Source organism: Manis pentadactyla, chromosome 1 (assembly GCF_030020395.1).
Source record: "Manis pentadactyla isolate mManPen7 chromosome 1, mManPen7.hap1, whole genome shotgun sequence".
Classification (NCBI taxonomy): Eukaryota; Metazoa; Chordata; class Mammalia; order Pholidota; family Manidae; genus Manis; species Manis pentadactyla.
In genome coordinates this window covers 87,167,316-87,191,649 of record NC_080019.1, presented here as the reverse complement: position 1 = coordinate 87,191,649, position 24,334 = coordinate 87,167,316, and positions in this window count along the sequence as shown.

Below are 24,334 nucleotides of genomic sequence, written 5' to 3'. Positions count from 1 at the left end.
GTGATAAAACTTTTTTTATGCACTTGGACTTTATCCATCTTTTGAAATAAGTCAGTGGTGGAAGTGAGAAAGAAACCAAAGCTGAGATGCAGATACACCGGTAGAGCAGATTCACAGTGGTGGGAAACTCTGTTTCTGCTGTGAACATTCTCTCTGGATTAAAAAAATAAAGCTTTATTGAGGTATAATGGAAATACATATATGATATACTGCACTTATTAATGTTTACAGTTTGGTCATTTTTGACACCTGTATGCAACTGTGAGATAATCACCACAATCAAAATAATGAACATGTCCATCATCCCCAAAAGTTTCCTTGTACCTGATTATAATTTCTCACTTTTGCTGCCTGCCTGCCCACACCGCCTCCATCTTTGTGCTCAGGCAATCACCTATCTGCTTTCTGTTATTCTAAATTAGTGTCTATTTTTTAGAATTTTATTCAAATAAAATCATACAGTATTTATTCTTTTTTTAAACAAAAATTCAACCCCTTTCACACAGTATTCTTTTGAGATTCATCCAGTGTTGTAGCATGTATTACTACTCTGTTCCTTTTTATCCCCTTGCACGGATAATGCAAAATCTGCCTATTCATTCACCTGTTTTTTGGCTGTTTTCCAGTTTTTGACTATTACCAGTAAAGCTGCCATGAACATTGTTGTACAAGTCTCTATATGGGTATTTCCTTCTTTTTTCTTGAGTAAATACCTAGGAGGGAAATAGCAGGTATGTTAGGTTATATGTTTAACCTTTCAGTAAGTGGCTAAACTGTTTTCCATAGTCGTTGTATCATTTCACATTCCTGCTAGCAGTACATAAGAATTCTCATTGGTTCATATCCTTACGAACACTTGTTTTAAAGTATAGACATTCTTATACATGTATGGTGGTATCTCATAAGATGCTTTTCCTTATCAGCCTATGATGTTAAACATATTTTCATGTGCTTATTTGCCATCATATGTCTTCTCTGCTGAAGTGTCTATTCAAATTTGCATAATTTTCTTTATTGAGTTCTTTGTTTTCTTATGGTTGATTTGTAAGAATTCTTCTTCTTTTCAGGATGCAAGTCCTTCATCAGAAATATACTTTGCAAACTTTTCTCCTAGTATTTGTCTCACCTTCTCATTTTCTTCACAGTATATTTGGAAAAACAGAAGTTTTAACTTTGCCAAGGTCTAGTTTATTATTTTTTTTCTGTTATGCTTTTGGTGTCATATCTAAGAAATCTTTGTCTAACTCAAGATAACAAAGATTTTCTTCTAGTTTCATGCTTTTAGGTTTTTCACTTTAGTTTATACAGCATTTCAAATTACTTTTTTTTTTTTTTGGTATCATTAATATACAATTACATGAGCAACATGGTGGTTACTAGATTCCCTCCATTATCAAGTCCCCACAACATACCCCATTTCAAATTACTTTTTATATACGGTATGAGGAATGGAGAGAAGTTCCCTTTTTTGCATATGAGGATATAATTCTTCTAATAACATTTATTATATTATATAGTCTGTCCTTCCTCAACAAAATTGCTTTTGCACTTTGTTAAAAACCAGTTGTCCGAGAGATATGGGTATATGGGTCTGTTTCTGGAATTTCTGTTCTGCTCAACTGACCTATTTTTCTTTCTTGATTTCAACACCATACTTTCTTGTTTGCACTAGCTTCATCATAAGATTTGGATTCAGGTAGTGTTAAGCTTCCAACTTTGTCCATTTTCAAAGTTGTTTTAAATGATTCTAGATTCTTAACGTTCCCATATAAATTTTACGATGTTTTTCTCTTGCCATAAAAACAAGTGTGCTGGGATTTTGACAAAGATTACATTCAAATAGATTAATTTAGAGAGAGTTGACATCTTAATATTGAGTTTTCCAACCTATGAACAAGTTATATGTCTCTATTCTGGTCTTCTTTACTTTCTCTCAGCAGTGTTTTGCAGTTTTCATTGTACAGATCTTGCACATTTTAGCCAGATAAATCCCTAAGATTTCATATTTTTTGTTGTTATTATAAATAGTGCTTTATAAAAATTTTAATTTCTACTTGTTCTTTGTTAATATGTAGAAATAAAATTGATTTTAATATATTGACCTTGTGTCATGCAACCTTGTTAAACTCACTGATTAGTTCCAGTAGTTTGTCCTATAATCCATTGGATTTTCTATGAATAATGACAGTTTTCTTTTTCCCTTTCTGATGTGGATGTCTTTTATTTACTTTTCTTCTTCTTATTGTTATTATTTACCTTACTGCAATGGTCAGACCCTCCAGTACAACGTTCAACAGAAGAGATGAGAGTAGACATGCTTGTCTTGTTCCTGATGTTAGGGGTATTTGGTCTTTCACCGTTATGTATGAGGTTAGCTGTATATTGTCCATACTTTGCTTTTTCAGGATGAGGAAGTTCCTTTGTAGTCTTAGTTTTCTGAGCTTTTAGCATAAATGATGTTAGATTTTGTCAAAAGCTTTTTTCTTCATCTGTTGATATGACCATATGGTTTATTTTTTAGTTTGTCATTCTGGTACATTACATTGTTTGATTTTTGAATAGTAAATTAACCTTGCATTCTTGGGATAAGCCTCACTTGGTCATGATGTATTATCCTTTTACTATATTGTTGGGTGAGATTTGCTAAAATGTCATTTAGCATTTCCGTATCTATATTCATGGGGAATATTGGTCTGGGGTTTTCTTTTCTTGTATTCATTGTAAAATAATGACCACAATCAAATTAACATATCAGTCACCCACAGTTGCCTTTTATTTATTTATTTTCTGATGAGAACACTTAAGATCTACTCTTAGCAAATTTCAAGTGTATGTGTATATATATTAAGTCATCAAATCATCAGGTTGTGCACTGTAATTATATACACTTTGTTGTTAAATATATCTCAATAAAAAAAAGGAATAGATTACCTGCATAGTCCTATGTCCTTTAAGTAATCAAATTTGTCATTTGGAAACTTTTTTGAAAGAAATTGCCCATATATCTTTATTGGTGAATTCTACCATACATTTAAGGGAGAAATAATACTAATTCTACACAAATTCTTCCAGGAAATTGTAGAAGAATATTCTGTGAGGCCAGGATTACCACTTGATTATTTTTGTTCTTATTGCTTATGGTTTTGGTGTCACATCCAAAAAAATCATTGTCAACACCAATGTCTAGGAGCATTTTCCTTTCTTTTCTTCTAGGAGTTTTGTGGTTTCAGTTCTTATATTTAAGTATAATCCATTTTGGATTATATTTTGTAAGTGGTAAAATAGGGATCCAGTTTCATACATTTATATGTGGCTGTTTTATAGTATTGTTATGATTATGTATAATTATGAAATGACCTTCTTCATCCTAAGTAATATTCTTCATTCTGAAGTGTCCTTTTCTGATATTTAGATAGACACTCTGACTTTTTTAGTGTTATCATGGCATAGCTATTTTATCCACCTATTTGAGTCCTTATATTCAAAGTGCGTTTTTGTAAACAGTATATAGTTGGTTCTTTGTGATTCAGTCTGATAATTTCTACCATTTAATTAAGGTGTTTAGATCATTTGTGATTATTAATATGGCCAGATTTAAGTCTATCCCTCTTACTACTTGTTTCCTCTTTTTTTCCTGTATTTTCTTTGTTCCTCATTTCTTCTTCTGTCTTATTTAGGATTAACTGAATAATTTTTATGATTCCATTTATCTTTATCTGCTTGTTTGTTTATTAGCTATAACTGCTTTGTTATTTTGGTGATTGCTTTAGTATTCATGGTATACATCCTTAACTTACCACCATCAGTGATTAGTAAAGTATGGCCAAGGAACCATATCCATTCCACCACCTATTTTTGTAAATAAAATCTGAAATTCTTAGCTGTTGTCACTAAGGCTGTTAGTTATATCCCAAAACCTGTTCCCCAGTTCTTCCACAGTTTTTAAATTATAGTTGGCACGTGGCTGCCAGCTGAAGATTACATTTTGCGGTCCCCTTTGGAGTGAAGTGTGTCTGGATGGCTAAGCTCTTACTCGTGGAGTGTGAACGGAAGGAAATGTGTCAGCTGCAGTTCTGGCCTTGAACATGCTCTTTTCCCTTCCTGTTACCCTGAATATGGGCCCAGCTGCAACCGTGCAGATTGGAATGCACCCTAAGGCAATAATTCTCAAACATTTGGGTCTTACAACCCCTTTGCATTGCTGAGGACACTAGAAGTCTTGTTTATGTAGGTTGTAGCTATTGATATTTACCATATTAGAAATTAAAAGTGGGAAAAATGTAAAAATTACAATTTAATATGAAATATTTATTTTATGAAAACAACTCTATTTTTTCAAAAGAATATTGAGAAGAGTAACATTATTTTATGTTTTTGCAAATTTCTCTTTAGTGTCTGATTTAAAAGAAGTAATCTGTATTCTCTTCATCTGCTTCTAAACTCTCTCTGTTGTGATATGTTGTTTTAGTTGAAGTATATGAAGACAGTCCAGGCACATGCAAATACACATTTCGAAAAGGGAAGGGTGTTTTATAGCCTTTTCAGATAATTGTGGATCTTTTTAAAAAGTTTTCTACCAAAGTTCAACAAGTGGTAATTTGTTAAAAGTAGTTAACTGTTTACTTTAGGTAAGAATCTAGAAAAACATTTCAAAATAGTTGTTATTATCAGTTGTTTAGTCACTCACACGGATGAATTCTATTGCCTAAAAGGTTTGCCTGTAGGTCAGTGCCATGGACATAGGTTTGATTCATTCATGCTTTCATGTAGTTTTGTTTCACTCTGTGACTGAAAGCTTTGGGAATAAGCAGGGCTGGACAGAAGTTGGAATAAATCAATAAACCGCAAATAAATTCTCTCCTGGTTATGTTTAGTCAACTTGGTAAACTCATTTTCACCTGTAACCATTAGCACGGCATTAAAAAAACTTAAATTTTACTTTAAAAGAAGTATCATTTAATTTAAGATCCACAAAATATTTCCAAGTATTTGCATTTGTTTTAGGTTATGATTTTTCTATTTCTATTTCTCCCTACCTTTCCCTTACATATTTTTTGTGAATAACTATTGTAATGGGAGAAAAAAACATGAGTCATACTTAGCTTCAGTTTAGTCAAACTCTTTGATGCTAGTTCTGAGTTCAGTTATAGGTATTCAATAAATATTTTATAGTAGATTGAAGAACCTTGTGATGCTCCAATATCAGTGAGAGAAGCCAGGTAAATTATTCTCCTGTGAGATCTTCATGATATAAAATGACTGATGAGGCTATTTATGTAATAGTTACATGTTCCAGAGTCAGCAAGGAAGCTTCCACATAATAAGTGAATTGTACATCTTGAAATCTCATAAGTGGAAAATTAGAGCTATAAGGACTTAGAGTTTAATTTTTAAACTCTTTGATTCTGCTCTACTGTTCCCAGAATGTTGTGAATCCTGAAGGAATGCTATAAAACAACATGATTCTATATTAGATGCAATAACCTAGTGATATTTTGCTACTAATAAAGACCTTGAAATAAGCATAAAATTTTACCAACTCACTAATGGTTTCTCTCTTTCTTTAGAAATACATATATAAAATATATGAAGTCAGTATTTCCTGGATCATCTAGTAAAAACTTATCTTGAGCACATGAGTGAGACCTAATGGTGTAGCTACATTCACTATTCCTGGTTACAAATTTTTATTATAAATTGTTGATCAAAGAGTCCAAACATGAAATGAAAACTGCCAACAGGTCATTGGGAAAGGTATTCTCTCACTTGCATGCACATAAAATCCAATGAGTAAGTGGTTGAATTTCCTGTCCTAAACACTAATGGTTTGATGTGGCAGCTGCTGAGCTAATGTTATATTTACAAAGGCTTTTAGGACATTCCTACCTTTATAGCCACTGCCTTGTCTTCCTCAGTTCTCTCCAATAAGAACCCAGAAATTAAGTAAATCTGTAGTACTGGGTTTTACTACCAATAGGATTCCATATAAGAAGTTGTATCTTATGTTTTAATTGATATCAGAGTGTTAAATGTGTGTGTGTGATGTGTGTAGTCACATAAATAGCCATATATATATATATATATATATATATATATATATACACACATATGTGTGTGTAATTGCAAACCTGCCAAAGCATAATTGATTGTCAATTCTTGTGAGGAATAAAACCTTAATACATTTTGTCATATAAGGAATATTGGAGAAGAAAAATTAATAGATTTAATTAAAACCTTTTTTTTTAGCAGATATGAAAGGCAAAAGATTAAACCCTATTTGTAATGGTTCAGTTTGTGTGTCGCTTGAGCAGCCATGAAGTGCCCAGGCATTTGGTCAAACATTCTTCTGGTTGTGTTTCTAAGGGTGTTTCTGGATGGGATTAACATTTAAATTCGTAAACTTCAGAAAGCAGGTTGCTGCTCTGAAAGTGAGTGGGCCTCATCCAATCAGCTGGGGGCCTGAAGAGAGCAAAAAGACTGACCCTCCCGTGACTAAGAGGGAATTCCTCCTGCCTGACTGCCTTTGGGCTGGGACATCAGATTTTTCCTGCGTTAAGATTTGAACTGAAGTATTGGCTCTTCCTGCATCTCAAGTCTACTAGTCTTGGGGCCGGAACTACACTGTTGATGCCCGTGGGTCTCTAGCTTGTCAACTGCAGATCTTGGGACTTCTCAGCCTCCATGATTGTGCAATCCAGTTCAGTATAATAAATATATCTTGATTCTGTTTCTTTGGCATACTCTTACTAATATACTATGTTAGGTAAGAACTCATTGATTACAATAGATAATGAAGTTAATGATGTGAACGTTCATTTCATATAACTGGAAATACAGTTAATGAGCAAAATTTTGGACTAGTGGTTTTATTAGCCAACAAAGAAGTGTCATTTTACCTTACTGAGCTAGTAAAAAAATTTAACATTTACACCCTAGCCTGAAAGTTTCTCCAAAATAATCCATTGCTGATAGTAATAATTTGTTACAGCTCTTTATGATTGCAATATGGAAAAATACATAAAAACCAGAAAACAACTTGTATCTATTGACTATAATTATTGAACAAATAGGAATTCTTCTTAGGGAAATAATGCTAAAGAGAAAAAAGCTGTCTGCATAAATATCTTTTGCAGTTTTATATATAAGAGTGAAGCACTGGCAACAGCCTGAGAAATAAATAATACAGAAATGGTTTAGGAACCTAGTAAAATGAATCATATGTATCCACTAAAATGATAATTATGATGATAATTTAAAAATTATTCCTGATAACCAAACTTTTTAGGAAAGAATTTGAGGCACGTACAAAGATACATGGCACTACTGTGGGAATAAAGAACGTTAAAAATTTACATAAACATCAGGGGAAGTGGAAATTAAGGTAGGAAAAATAAGATCCTGGACTATACTTAGTGCCCAACATACTTACCCTGTTGTCCTATTTGCTTAATTAGAAGTGAGCCACAGATTTAGTTCTGCATTTCTAGCTAATGTGAAACAAACTGCAATGTCTAAAAAAGCTGAAAGAATGAACTAGCTGTTAAATAGCTTTTTTTAGTATAAAATCTGAAAGATGTTTTTACTAGTAAGTCTCTGCAAAGGAGACATCATGTGAATGTAACGAATAGGGCCCTACCTTTTAGGGGACCCTTCCTCCCTTCTCCCATGATTCCCATGGAGAAAAAAAGAATCTCCATTGTCCACTCCAGGAGGGAAAGCAGGAGACCTACACTAGAAGTTTCTTTCTTACCCACTCTATGTAGGGGGAGACGACTCACCTGACTGAGGCATTTGGAGAAAGCGTGTGTATTGCTCAGCCCGTTTTTGTTTGTAGTTCCTGGAACCAATCTGCTTTCTGGGAGTCTGAGTTCTCTGAAGTTCTAGGGCAAATTCAGGGAGCAGCTCAGCCTCAGAGAGGGGCGGGGTAGATTACTGCTGTTTGCTCTTGCCTGTGTCTCAGGAACTGGTAAATCCCTCCCAATTTTGGGTGAAGCTCCAGGGAGCCCATTTGGCTGCAGAGCCAGGTTCTTCTCACTCATGTCTCTCAGCAGAAAGCTGAAACACTGACCTTCATCCGAGTTGTCATCATCAGACACATCTGCCTCTGTGCAACTGATCAGGCCTTGGGTTTGAAGGGGAAGGTTACTTATTGGCCCTCCAAATCTAACACTCAACAACATCCATGCAGTAGATACATTGGTGAGGTTTTTCATGGATATATCTTATAGTGTACCCCAAAGAAGAAATGACACTGAGAAGTACAGAAACCAGTGTGGCTGGAGAGTAATGACATTAAGGAATGTGACAATGTGAGGAGGTAGGTTAGGGACAGATCATGTGTGGAATGAGAGGACATTGGAAGTCTTTTAAATAAGGGACCAACATCATCAGATTTTTGTTTCAAGAGGATCCCTCTGAGGTTGAGTGTAACATGAATCAAAGCTGGTGACTTTAAGTCTGACAAGCCAGGATTCAATAAGTAGTTTATTGGGAGGGAGTCTAGCAAGCCTTGGTAGGGAAGGAGAGGGAGTGAAGTGAGGCAGAGAAAGGAAAGAAGCCTCTAGAGCACGCACCGAGGAGCTGGCTGCACTGCAGGCCACCAGGCACAAGCTCCAGGGGGACTCTGGAATCCTACGGAACATTCGTCAAGGTTGTTCCACTTGAGCTGCAAGGAAGCTGGGAAGTATACTTCCAACTCTCTTCTCTCATTGGTCTAGGACTGCCCTTGGGGGTGTTAATAACTCAGCACTTCAGAGCATGCTTCTGCTGTCAGGGAGGGTCTTTAAGCAAGAAGGCCACAGCTGTTTGGAGTAGTAAGCTTTAGAGTGGAAACAGTGGAAGCAGAATTGGGAAAATGCTCCCTCTCTGAGTCATATTTTGTTTCCAGTTATCAAAGCAGGAGAGCTCCCCCTCCCACAGCTTCCACAGCCTTTGGGGAAACTCTTTTTTCAACCTCTATTTCCTACTTCTCTTTCCAGAAAAATTCCCTGGGCAGGCCAAGTGATTACTCCCTTCCTCCATTTCCTCTGGAATCTCTTCCCTCCCCTTTTAGCCCTTTTTAGCTTATACAAATTAACTCAGATCACCTCCATCTAGGCCCCCTCATCAGTTCAACTGATAATATTCAGATAAATATGCTTCCATCTGTGGGGACAAGCACTGCCCTCTTGTCACCTTTTCTTCCAGAATAACTATGTGCCCACATGGCCCCCTCCCTCTGGTGGTATGCTGAGTGTATGGTATGTTGATGGCTTGGTGCTGGCTGAATCCAGGCCCACCTTATCTATGGAAACATCTCGTTACGAGACAGACCCCTATGACCAAGGTTTTCGTTTTTTGGGCCACTGGGGGCACAAGACTGATACCTCCTAACGTAGCACATACTCTTTCTCCCCTCACTCCTGGCATACACATATGCTCTGATTCCTCACTCCATATGAACAGTTCACTCCTTGTCCACAGTTGCAGTGGGCAACCTCATCCAGTGGCCTTTCCCGGGCTCCCTGTCTGTAAGTCCCTATAAACCCTAATGTTTCATATGACATTTTCCCTCCAGATCTTTCCTTCAGTCTTTTGAGCACTTTCCCATTGCATCTTGCCCAGTTGGGTGTGCGGTGGGACTTGTGATGTCACACCATCAAAGCTGAGGCTCAAGCTATGACATTTTCCTACTGACATAATGCTTGAAGCTAAATGCAATATATCAAACTGAAATATTCATGTGTATACTTAAAAAATAGCATCATTGGCCATTACTGAATAATAAAATTGAGAATACAGTAATTAAAATTTCCAATGCATTACTGGGTCATGCAGTTGTTCCTGTATATAGTAACAATGTAAAAAACAATTTCTATTGTTTTTAAAAACATTTAAAATGAATTTGAACTGTTTTAATAAATGACTTATTTTTTCCCATAACGGAAAAGTGAGGTATGGCCATGAGCAGTGTAAATTTCAATTATAGGGGAAAATAAGGTATGTCCATGATCAGATTGTGAAAGATAGCTATTACCAGTGAGTGTGTCAGGGCAAAATGCCACCCTTGGGAAGATACCAGAAAATCCACAACAGGGACAAACATCCTGCTCTTTGTTTCAACACACGAAAGCTCTCCTCCTGGCTTATAGAGGGGGTTACCTTCTTCTTGTGTCCTTACATGGCAGAGAGTGGGGGGAGGATGAGGAGAGGAAGACAGAAGGAGAGAGGGAGAGGAAGGCAGGTAGGCAGGCTGGCAGGAAGGGAGCTCACTGGTGTCTCTTTTTATAAGGGCATCATCAGGGCCCTACTCTTAGGACTTCATATAAATCTAGTTATGTCCCCAAAGCCCCATCTCTAGTACCATCACATTGGGAGTTAGGGCTTTGACATATGAATTCTGGGGAGACACAGTCTAGTCCAGAGCAATAGATCTCGAATGGTTGCATTCCAAAATATATCCATCAAAGGGGTAAGTAAAACAATTTGGGTGGCAAGATTTATGCAAGAAGTAATAGACCTGTTTTCTAATCCCCGTCTTGGAAAACATCACTCTTCTCGGTGTCTCAGTTTCCTCAATAGCAAAGTGAGAGAGTTCAGGCAGAAGATCTTAAGACCCCAACTGCCATACATAGCTGAAACCTAATGTTTTGGAATTAGCTGATACATTTTCAAAGTCTATTGTTTTTTCACTCTTAACACCAGTTGACACTGTGCTACTAAGTGAACTGTCTGTAGTAAAGTTGTGGGTATGGGCCTGCTCTAGATTTGCTAATGAAGATCCCTTAGTGCATCCACAGGTTATATGAATGTCAGGTAATCTACAAGGTCCTGGGATATAGCCAGCCCACTAACCTTGATGTGACATGCCTTGTCCTTCTAGCTTTCTGAAGAACTGCAACTTTTAGTACAAAACAGACAGACACACACACACACACATGTGTACAACACCCACCGTCCCACCATGCTCTCCTCCTCACAGGCAGCCACTTTCATTCTTTGAGCTGATTATTCTAGGATTGATTCCCATGTTTTAAATTTCATGTTTGTATTGCTACTTCTTGACATTCAGTTTCAGGTTTATCGATTGACTTTCTGTCATGGAAGATGACAAGTTATGTCTCCCTGTCCCATAAACAGACATCCTTCCTTAACCTTTCTTCTAATTGTCATACGGTAATTTTGGTTAGACCAAAGTTCACACTGCTATGACTATTAACAGCTAACTATATGATACACTATGATGACTTCTCCTTTTCTACTCAACTTTTTTTCCCTTGGGGATATTTAAAATTTTTCTCTGAAGACTTTTTACATATACTTTTTCTTGAGCTTGCAACACCTGTTTTCTTACTTTCTGCTTTTTTTACAAATATATTTTATTATTTTCTCCCCTTTTGACACAAAAGTAGCATATTGCTGAAATGTAGTAAATTCTTGGTATTAAAGTCACTTATCTGTGGATTAACGTTCATCAATCAACAAGTATTTACTCAATGCCTGCTCTGAGGCAGGCACTATTCTATACCCTGGGGAAAATGAATAAAATAAAGTGTCTGTCTTGCTTTCTAGGGGAATTCAGATACTGTAGGGCTCCATACCAAGACAATTGCCTCTAAATGCAACACTTTTTGTTGTGTTTTGCTTTTAAACGAGTAACTGATTTAATATTGCCTAGTATGGAAATACATGCTTATCTGTTTTGAGCTCATAAATATTCTGGTAAAATACTCACCCCATTGAGATTGATCATCTCCTTTAAGCTACCAGATTTTCTTTAATGAGGAAAGTTCTTAAAGTCACTGAACAGAACCAGAAGGCCCTAAATTAGAACAAATCAAATCAAGGCAAAAAAACCATTTGGGGCTTTACAGAGCAATTCAATATGGAAATACTGGTTTCAACCCCAAGTCTTCTGAGTGAAGTCACTGTCCTACATCACTGAATGTCCTATTTTTAAATTTTATTTTGAAAATAGAGATGAGGTGGCGTGTGTTTGTCAAAACTTTATTTTTACCACTCATCATGCCCTACTTAAACTAATCCTTTTACTATTCTGTGGCCACAGACTTTATTATTTTCCAGAAACATGCTGAAAGCCTTACCTCCTTGTCCATCATCTTAATCTATGTAGTTTGTTGTCACTTATCGAATTCTTTGTTTGTCTGTGGGTGACCAATAACATAGCTGGTTGGTTCAGGAGGGCCCAGATCACTGACTCAAGGCAAGTGACACACAAAATGATACCCTCATTTTACTTCCACTTCCAGAAGAAAGCCGCTCCTCTTTGCCACTATTGAGTCGATAAACCTGTCAGTGCTGGTAGACCTTTCTGACAGTATCTGCCTAATGGAACTTGGAGAGAAATGACAAGCCTGCCATTAACCTTTAGAGTAACTGATAGTGGTAGAACCAAAATTTATCAGTTATAAAAATTACTTGCCAATGTTTGTGGATCATTTAGCTAAGAGGTAACTATTCATGAAGTCAGTTTGAACCTTGAAGAGTTAAGCCTCCTGCAAGTAAGTTGCTAAAATAATTAAGTAAACAATCACTAGTTCTAATACTAGAAAAGAGACATAAACACTTGTTATCAGAATTCAAAAATATTTTCCTGCCTTCAGACTCGGGCACATAATTCAACTACAACAACAATAAGACGTCATCTTAATTGTGCAAATAGACTCTACTAGAAAAGCAATAAAAGTGTATTTACTTATTTACATTTTAGTGAGGAACTTCTCACAAAACCTGATACCAGATTCTTCACAAATAGTCTGGATTTTACTCTTTTCCTTCTCTTGTTTTAGTAAAATAAAGAGTACAGAATGCCACAGAATGTGGTTATCTAGAATTTTACGTTTGCCATGCTTTTCTAATAACTGAAACCTAAGTGCTGTGGAAGGCACTGCAAGGTCCTGAGTACTTCTAAAGCAATTCATAAGGTTTTAGAACATATTTAATAATTACAGTCTTTTTATCACTTTGTATGTGCCTCCACTGCTGGCTCTCAACCATCTGAGATTTTAAAATCTGTCCCATTGATTTCAGTGTGTAGCCAGAGTAGAGGCCAAAAGTGTTTCTCAAGGGGGTGCTGTGCAAACTACCTGCCTCAGCAACACCTGGGGTCTTGTTAAAAATGCAGGTCCCTGGCCTCTACCCTGGACCTACTGAAGTCAGAATTTTTTGGGTTGAGCCTTGAAATCTATGTTTTTAAGAAGGCACCCCCATCACACTCAGGGTTACTTCAAGTCTAAATGGAAATGTCACATGAATCCTGATATCTTTTTTCTTTCTTATTATCAGAAGCCTTCAAAACCACAAATGATAGTCCCAGAAGCTGCAGCTTTACTTTGGTCTGAAGTGATAAGCTTGCTATCAAGATTTGTTTATTTGTTATTTATTTTGGACTTTTCTGCTTTCTTGTGTCTTTGAGATCCCAGACTAGTTAATTTCTTAATTTATCAGAGGAATGTGTCACTCCTGTTTTTAAATTTGGGCATTAGCTTGGTGAGAAATCTAGAAAATGAATTCTTTGAGAAACACATGTTTTAAAGTTTCATTAGAATTTAGCAGAATAGGCAGTCCTGTGGTTCCTTGTTGGGATATAAATTGGTGCGGTCTTTTTGGAATACGGCCCTCTCGGGAAACTGAGCAGGAGCAGGCTGGGCTTCCATGGCAGGCGGCTGCCTCCCTGTGAGTGCCTCTTTTTCCCCGCCTACCCCCTCCATACTACAGATTCTGGGAATTTTTAAGCTCCAGATTTACTTCTGCCCTGAGCCAATATGAACCCAGATGCACTATCCCTACCAGTGGGTGAGTCTTGCTACCTACCGTTTCATGTTCCTGGCAGGGGCCCTTGTGCATGGGTGTGGGTTCCACGATTTCTTCTTTGCAGTGTCCAGCAGCTCCTTTGCATATGCTACTACACAGATAGCTGATAGTGTATCTCTGCAACTAGACACAACAATTCACTGACAACTCTTCCTCACACAGAAATACTTGCAAAGGGGGCAAACATTTTTCTTCTTATTGAATAATGTATACAGATTTGCAAGATAATGAAAAGCAGCTTACAAATTTAGTAATATTACCTACTACCTACTATCAGGCACTGTGTTAGGCATTTTAAATATATTTTCTTCTAATATCTTCACAAAATCTGCAAAGTATTATTTCTCCCATCTTATAAATAAGGAAATTGAGGCTGAAATAGTTAATCCAATATCATACAAACAATGAGCATATCTAAATACTAATTCAGTTGTAAACTCAGTAGTTTAAAGTACTATACTTAATTTTGCTTTTGCTCTACTTTAACTGAATATAGTTTAACAATATTTGGTATCTACAATAACTTTAAAGATTCACCTGGAGCCAGATTGATAGGACTTTAATCTACCATGTATTTGGGGGAATTTCTCAATCTCTCTGAGTTTGTTTCTTCACCTAATGGAATTATTTGAGAATTAAATAAGAACACAGGTACCACAAGCCTAGCCAGTAGGGGGTCCTTGTGACTACCTGTTCTCATTCATGACCAGTTGTAGTGTTTACCATGTTCCTATCATAATTTCATAGCAAATCAGAAGCCGAGAATAAAACTCATAGTTTCTAGTCCAAAACTTCAGGTTAAACTGAGAATAAAAGGTTTGGATTTTTACTCATTTTGAGAAAGGAAATAATCATTAATAATTTCACACCAAACCCCAATATGAGTCCAGGCTTACAAAAAGCAGGGCTACCTGACTGTCATTCTTCACCAAGAAACCGCTAATCCCAAAGTGCTCTATGAAGAAGAGTGTGTTTTTCCCTTCTAGTTCTTCGAGAAAAATTCTATCTTTGCTTTGTGCCAAAACACTGTGACATTGTAACAAGGTTGGGAAATGCAAACAAATGAAAATAATACTGGTCTGAAGTGGAGAAATAGCTAGAGAATTTCTCATGTCACATTTTTCTTCATGTATTTTGTCAGTCAACTATTCAATTATCAGAATCTGGAGATGTGTTTGGAGGGCAATTCAAAGCATTGTTAAGAATTAGAGGAGAAGCAAAGAAGCCCATCCAGAAGTGCTTTAAGAAGTTATGAATAAAGCCAACAACCCGAGTTTCATGTCATATTTATGCAACATCTAGAAAATTAATGGAAGCATTCTGTAACCTTTTGGAATTTTAGCATAAATGACTTAACCTTGAGATATTCCCATGGAAATCATGGCATGAGTCACAATGAGCCTCAGGTGCTTGTCATAAGTATAGTAATTACTCTTTACTACTTCACTAGAGACTTTTTTTCTGTTTGAACGCTACCCCCCAATGAAAATGTTATAATACTAATTCACATCCATAAATATGACAAGTTCTGAGGATCCCTGTCAGACAGTGTATTAGGCTCCAGTTTAAAATAGGTTTATAGGGAAACTCAGTATTCACTCAGAGAGGAATTACTATGAATTTTGCATGCCTAGTGGTTAAGCAATAGACAGCAGAGCCAGGATGCTTGGGGCCTGGTCAAACCCTGCCACTTACTGTGTGTGTGATGTTGGGGAGGATATTTGACCTTTCTGTGTCTCTGTTTTCTCACCTGTAAAATGGGAATGAAAAGAAGAACCTAATTCACATGTTGTTATGTGGATGAGAACAGTGCCAGGTGCAGAGCTGGGGCCATGTAAACCAGCTTTTCTTACTAAGCAGTTTGTCAGAGTCACTGCCTAACCATTTGGCCTTGAATAAGTCACTCTTCTGAGTCTGATTTTCTTCATCTTAAAATAGGGATTATATGTAGTACCCAGCTGCAGAGTGAGGATTAGAGACTGTCTTTGCAACATGGCTGTGTATAGCAAATATAGTTGTTCATTGCATTATAATCTCTCACAGTTCTTTATCTGTATCTTTTATATCTTTCTTCCTACCTTCTACCTTGTGATGTGATTATTTCTGTGTAAAGAATGAAAGAAACATACAGTTCATGCTCCATGGCAGATAGGACAGTATCTTAAATGTGGTAGGCACTCAAAAATTTTTTATTGGTTAAATGAAAATAAATTTAGTGTTAGCTTGATTTTAGTACATTAGGATACAATAAATTCTGTGTGAGTTTCCTTAGCTTTACATTATGAATTATAAAATATTCTCCAAGAACCTGGGAAATCAGCATAGCAATATTTTCTAAATCACATAGATACAGGAAATAGAGTAAGAGTGTAAAAATACTGAGAAAAAAAATTACTTTTCCTGTGGTAATTTGCATCATTTTTCTCTCCTAAGCTCACAACCCTTTAGAACACAGATCCATTAGTTCCATACATCAAATACAACTAGTCCATATTCAATGTAGACATTGCCCAGGTAACTGAAACTGCCAGCATGAACAAGAAAGTCCCGCTCTTATACCTTCATCAGCTTTCGAAGTGCTGTTCAGTCCCAGGGCTGAGCTCTTTCTCTGTCCCTACCTTGGCACACATGCCTATTTTTCACCATGGAGCTATCTTGGCTCAAGCACAACTCCCGAATTCACAAAGTCATAGGTCTTAATATTCACTCAATAGTTTATCTTGGTTAAAAAAAACCTTTTAGTGGTGTATTATTTTCCTGTGGCTATTACACAAATGGCCACAAACTCAGTGGCTTGAAAGGACACAAATGTACTCTCTCAGAGTTCCATAGGTCAGAGAAGTCTGACAGAGGTCTCACCAGGCTAAACAAGGTGTTGGCAGGGCTGCATTTCTTCTGAAGGAACTAGAGGGTAGTCCATTTCCTTGCCCTTTCTTACTTCCAGAGGCTGGTAGCCTTCCTCCTTCATCTTTAAATCCAGTGACAGTGAGTTAGTCCCTCTCCCACCATGTCACTCAGGCCTTTTCTTCTGCCTTCCTCTTCCACATAAAAGGGGCCTCATAACTACTTTAGGTCCACTTAGATAATGCAGAATAATTTCCTTATTTTAAGGTCAGCTGATTAGGAACCTTAATTCCATCTGCAACCTTGATTCCCCTTTGCCATTTTCACAGGTTCTAAGAGTAGGACTTGGACATCTTTAGGGGTTCATTATTCTGCCTGTCACAATCCATTAAAAATATGTTAAACATCCTTTAACACTGTGAAGATTAGCACATGTTGGAAAATTGACATTTTAAAATGGGGTTCTTAAAGTAATTTTGGGATATCAGACCTTTCTGTGGGCAAGAGAGTTAATTGTCAGAAGTGTGTTCATGTAGCAGAGCTAAGAGTAGATTATTTCCTCTGAGAGTCTGGTTTCCACAGCAACCATCACAGCATCGTCTGTTCTTTGCAGCCTGCATTGCAGGGCACCCACCCTGATTCAGGCGTGAACAAACGAGTGACAAAGCACAGGGCTCTCCTGGAAAAACACACTTATTTAACAGTCCACGGACACAATTCAGTCATCTCCTGCTTTGTCTGTATTCCACCGTGTGCTTTGCAGTACTCTAGATGGGATGGGAAGATATCATTCATGTTGAATGGATTCCGCTGACTGACAAGTTGACTGTGAAGGGAAATGTATGGCAGATAGAGAGCACCTCAGGTTCACTGAAGAATATCAAAGTGCCTCGTGCCACAAATGAGCTGCAATCTGAGTGCGGAGATTCGCTTCATGGGAGAAACCAGCTTTCTGGACTTTCAATTGCCACACTTGGTATATAGCTTGTGATGAGTAGCATGGCTTTGGAATCAGACAGCCAGGGCAAAGCCCAGATGTTTTCCTTAAGAGATTTGTCATCAGAGGCATTTTCCTGTTTAGGCCTCAGTTTCTGCATCTGCATCTATGAAATTAGGGTAATTATTGTACCATATAGGATGATTGTGAGGAAAAGTGAGGTAATGCATTAATATTTCAGTACAGTGCTTGGCATGCTGTAAGCCCTTAATGGATGGCACCACTTTTACTTTTCCTCTTTTTAATCCATTTAGCTCTGCTGTCTTAAATTCCAGCTAAAATGTTAGGGTGACTATGAAAGCCTTGGCCATGGCAAAAAGCTACTGAACCTTTATTCCATTGATATACTAATTGTTAAAGTATTTCATTCACTAATACCTTAATTGAACAGCATATTAAATCAGTTGGGAGAAAGTGAAATGTTAGTTGAAATTTCCAGAAACATGTAGATGAATTCTTATTGTTTTGCAAATTCCAATATTTGCAAATATAGATTATTCCTGCTTTATTTCCTTGCATCTCTCCTTTTGGGTCTCACACCTGAATTCCATGTTCTGACGTTGCCCATATTGGTCTCTTGTTTGTCCCTATTGATCATTTGCACTCAGAATCTAGGTAGGTTGAGGAAAGGTCACATGATTGAATTTTGGCCCATGAGATAGATTTGAGGGAGAATTTGCCATGGGGATTTGGAACATCCTTTGTAAGCATGGGTGGTTTCCTCTGGTTTTTGTATGCTGCTGTGTCAGGATGTGGAGCCTGAAACTAAGAGCGACATTTGCCACCACAGGAGACAAGATTGAGAAAACAAAAACAAAAACATATCTTTGAGAATGACATTAGGACCTCAATTAACCAATCCTGGGACCACTAATTGGAACTAACTATGATTTCTTGTTATTTCTGATAACAAATCACTTTATTTTATAAGTGATTTTGAATTATGAAGTCAATCTGACAAATAACACAACAAAGCAATGTCTGAGAGACATAAATTACCACAGTTACATGCACTTATGTTAAGGGCCTGGCCAAAGTTTTCTGGGGTCCCTATCAGGTTGAACTGAGTAATTAAGGGCAAATAAGCAATATTTTTCACGAGGCTGAGGGTGGAAGAGCATGGCCAGCTTCCACAAACATAAGATGCCTATTAGGACTTGAAGAAACGAGTTTGATTTTGTGGGAAAATGCAAGGTGCCCTGGTCTAAATATGAATGCCACAGATAAATTTTGCTAAGTTTATAATTATGTGTTTGGGCCTCTCTGGAAATTAATAGAAATTGAGTCTGGCACAAAAAAGACAGTTGGGTCTCTGACTTGTTTCCTTCAAGCCATGAGGCTTACCAGGTAGATTCATATAAAAAAAGCCTGTCCTAAGACCTTCAAAGCTTTACTCTGGAGCCATTCATACTGATTTTGTTCCATATGTATAATTGTCAGTTTATGATTTTATCATTATTTATGGATCTAACATGCTCAGAACTTCTTCACTGTCTTTTCCTCCACTCTCCTATACACACAGTTTGAAATTCCCTCTATCAATACCCAAGGCTTCCTCAAAAGCTATCCTACCTAGTTTGGTCTAGCAGGACCACCTCCTCTGGTACAGAGCTGTTTGAACAAGAGATTTGCTTGGCTAATCTAGCAGGTCCTGGGCAACATGCACCACTACCCTTCTGAGAGAGCCAGAAAATTGACAAACCTGTTGAAAAAAGCCTATTCTTTTAGTTTACCAATATTCAACTTGTACTTGGTTTTTGAAATTGCAGAAAGTAATTCTGAACCTTACTTTTGCAGGGATCATTCTGTTATCTCAAAGCATATATTACAAAACTATAAAGGTATTATTGAACCCACATCAATTCATATTAACATGAACTTAGTAGATCATATACCAAGTAATAAAAAAATGGGTATAATAAAGTAAGTAGAATGGTGTTTCTGTTTCTAAAAAGTAGTTCACTGGGGCATGTTCCTTAGAAATGTGCTTAGATATTAATAGGACAAAATGTTGTTTCACAAAAATGTTGATAAAGAATATCTGAATTTTTAGAATACTCTTTATAGTTCTTCCTCAAACACAAGAGAATATTCCTGTAAAATGGACCAAAAATTGCTTCCTTGGTCCTCATTTCTTTCTGAAACTATGGGCTAATCTAACAAGCCATGAAGGCAGAGACTTCATCATTCTTGTCACTTCTGGAATCCCAGTGCTTAGCGAAATGTCAGACATAAAATGGGGGTGCTGCCCCTTAAATCTCTCTCTCTCTCTCTCTCTCTCTCTTTTTGCATTCGAAAATCTGAATAATGCTTCTGATCCATACCTGATGGTCTGAAAGCACTGATGCAGACTGTGGGGTGCTCTCTCGTGAATGTCATTATTCTCCCAGAAGTCTCTGTGCGAGAACAGTCTCTGATTTCAGCTGTGGCCTCTTAGAGTTGAGGGGGAGTGAAGGGGGTCTTCTTCATTGACCTCTCACCCACTTCTGGATAAACGCCATTCGATCTCTGCACTTTTTAGCGTTAGGATGCTTGTTACATTCAGTCATTGGTCTGAGGAATCCTTTCAGAAGAAAGACAGAAAAAATCTACTGTATTCTCTGTGACTAGATTTTCCGATCCAGAAGAATAGTTGTCTCCTCTGCATGTGAACAATCCCCACCTTTTTATATGACATTGTTTCTTGATCCCCTCACCATCTTGTTATTTGATCATTCTCACCTTTCTCTGGAACATGGTAATTTCCTTTAAAATTAGACTCAACAATTGAATTCAATACTCTTGATGTACTCTTTTTAGCCCAATTAAAAAGAAATTAATCCTAGAGAAAAGTTGAAGGAGCACTACCTGCAATACCCTCACCTGCATTCACAAATCTTTAATGTTTTGCTGCATTTGCTTTACCTCTCTTCATATATAAATGTATGAATTTTTACCTGAAACTTTAATATTAAGTTACTGACATCATAACACATTGATCCTAAATACATCTGCATGTATTTCCTTAGAACAAAGACATTCTCCTACTTAACCAATATACCATCAGTGCATCCAAGAATTTAACATTGCTGTGATAAAATACAGTCAACATTTAAATACCCCCAATTGTGCCCCAATTTCTCTGTACAGGTGTTTCTTTTTTCCCTGCTCCAGGAGCCAGTCAAGGATCATGCTTAGCATTTGTGATTATGTCTCCTTAATCTTCTTAAAGTCCCCTTAATTTTATTTTTCTTTGATCATACTGACATTTTTAAAGAATCTGGAACTGATGTCTTAGAGAATGTTCCACAATCTGGATTGGTCTGATTGATTTTCCATAACTAGGTTCAGGTTAGACATTTTCACAAGAATACTACATAGGTAATGTGTGTCATGTCACTCAGTCATATAAGAAAGTGTATGGTATCAGCTGGCATCATTATTAGTGCAAACATTTTGATCATTTGGTTAATATGGTGTTTTCAGACCGTCCATTAAAAGGTCATTCTTTTCCTTTGTAACTAAGCCACACTATGTGGTATACTACTTCAAGAATGTATGAGCATCCTGTTCTCCGACAATTTGCACCCATAGTTTTAGCATCCATTGGTGACCCTTGCTTCCATCAGTTATTACATTGGCAGTTGAAACATTTCTGATTTTATTCCTTTTAACTTTAATAGCTGGCATTCTGCTGTAAAGAAAAGCTCCGCTTTTCCTAATGTGCTTCTGGTACTTTTGATCTCCTTTGTTCTGGGTATTATACTCTCAGTAATGCAGCCTAAGTTTGAGGTAAATTATTTTTCGCAGTCAGGTCAGAAAGTTCAGTTATTCAAAGAACAAATTATAGTTCCACTTAAACATGTAGAATTTTAAATCACTCATGCTATATTACAGCATTAAAGTGTAAGAATTAATTAGAAATGGTCATATAATTTGTAGGGGATATTGCTATCTCTTCAGCATCCTGACTTACTTAGTTTTTGTTTACAAAGCTCTCTATTGACTTAATGTATTTTTCTGCCATCTATTTTACTACCTACTAGAGGTTTATCTACCTTCTGTCACTGGACTGCAGATATGTGTCTACAATAAAAATGATCACATAATATTTATGGAAATTATTGTAATTCTACACATTGCTACAAAGTCTCTGCCAATGAATTTTGTCTACATCAGTAATGTATGTTAATATATCAGGACAGTAATGTTTTTATTGCATGCTAAAGTTAAATGAGAATCATAAACACTAAGTATAGGAATCAGATGATACAATATTGCAATTTACACTTCTCTGTAGAAAACGTTTGAGGTACTGCTAATATATAAGCATATTAATTAATCAGAAATAGTTTGAAATTTGAATCATCTGGCCCACTTTTTCCCCCCAAAGAATACAGCACAGACTGGATAAACTAAAAATCATTTCTTTTCAAGCACATGCTAATTGTTTTCTTTGTGTGGCTTGGTTTAGTTCATAAAATCACATGAATTCCTGGATTGGTGTTTCTCTCACGAGTGTCATCATCCCTCAAACAAGCTTACAAAAGAGACAGATGTGACTTTTCTTCTCATAAAGACTGTATGAGGCTGCAGCAGTTAAACATATTTCTCAGCTGTGTCTTCATAACTACAATTTGGCATTGCTTTTTAATTTATCAAATTGAAAAAAACATAAGACAAAAATTATGAGTCATTTCTCATGTTATTGTGCTGATTACACAGATTCAGCATAACCAAGACAGATGCTAATTTGTGCATAAAGCATATTCCTTTTGACAGGAATACACACATAAGTTGTGGTTGAAAAAGGATGATAGAGGTACTGTTAAAACCATTGTTGGATTTATGTGGAAAGTTTCCAGTAAAAGACATGAGCTTCTAAGCTGTCATGCCAGTAATAAAGGCACCCAAATAAAACTTCCCATGGAGCCAGGTGGCTTGGTGACTGGGAATTCTTTAACCAGAGGTGAGTCCAGGTAGATCAAGTGAAGGTGAGTGTGATGGAGAGAGAATGGTGTGGTCAAGTGCAGTCCCAATTCTAGCATCATTTCTTGTGCAAAATCCCCAGTGTGACCTACTGCAATTACCTTAACTATTTTAGGCCTCTGTTTTCTCATTCCCAAATTTAAGATGTTTGGGTTATATGCTGACTTGTGTGTATACCTTTTAGCTATAACATTTGATATATAGATTCTATTTTTCAAGCTATGTGGAATGAGTTTGTGATCTTAGCATCTACCCACTGATATAAATTTATCGTCAAATAACCCCCATGCCAGGTGGATTTTCCCCAAATCCCATTACAGCCTAGAACATTTGGTATTAAAAGCAACTTCCTTCCTAATAACATTATAAGTACTTAAGTGCCATAAATTCAAGACCCAGTCAGTGGAATGAGATTGATGTCTGTGAAGAATGATGGCAAAGCAGAGTTTTAGAGGAGTGTAAGATTAAAGTTTAAAGCTGGAAGAATGTCTTTGGTGATGGATGATTTTCTCCTATTTAACCTGTAATAAAATCATGCTCTTCTTTCAGTGTGTAGTCAAAATGCTACTTACCCCATACAACCTTTTCAATTACCCCTCCCCACCGTGTTTCCCTACCCACTTTATTCTTTTTTCCTTTGATGTGATCTTCTATTAAAAATTAACTGTTTACATGTTGGTGCCTACCCCCTTTCTGTAGGTTTCTTGAGGCCTCACACGTTTCTTTCTCTGTTGAGTTCTTTCTTCCTCCCTCTGTCTTCTCTCTCTGTTCTCTCACACCTGCTCCCAGACAGCATGGTCTAAATATAGCACACACTCATTATTTATTCGTCAAACTGAACATTATTTCAGTTGAAAAATGTGAATTCATCTGACAGAGAGCATCAAAATCATTGAATTTGACCAGCTCCTTGATTCAGATGATCAAATTGGCCACTTAGTGTTCTGTAGATGTGATCTTTTGAGTATTAGCCTTGTTACTCAAACTGTCTTGCACCAGTTGTAGGAATCAACTCCTCTTTGCTGCAATTGCTATCAATCAGTAATTACTAATATGTATTTTCGCTCTGTTCTCATTATGATTGTGGACAGTTAAGTACCCATTGACTAATGGTAAGATTTACATGACTGAGCTTCTGGAATTCAGGGACCGTGTCTCGTCCAGCTTTGTGCTTCCAACACAGGCTTGCACCTGGCACTAAGGGCGCGCTCTGCAGGTGCCTACTGAGCAGAGCAGTGCTGACCTACCGCGGTAGGTGTGTGCTCTGCTGGTGCTTACTGAATGGAGCAGTACTGACCAATGAGCAAGGTTAGGGTTAGGTGGGGAACTGTATAGAGAAAACAACAGATTAACTTTTCTTGGATGAATTAGAAAGAGACTTCCAAGAAAATAGATAAGGGATTGTAGCTTTCTGTGAACTATATTTGTAATATTTTCATAGTAACTTTAGAAAACAAAATTCAACAGAGTAAATTTGAAGATCCCATTGGCTTTACTCAGTGATTCATGAATCAGATGGCATCCCATCAAGCAAGTAGGAAAGAGCTCCGAGTTGCTGTATGAAGCAGAAGACGTTTGTAAGCAGAACAAGGCAGGGTAAGGAAGTTTTTAGCGAAGTGTGGGTTGTTTCAGGCAAAGTCACTTTCCTTCAGGAGAAGGTGGGGGTCTATGAAGGAGATTACCTCTCTATCACTGACCAGGTCATTCCAGATG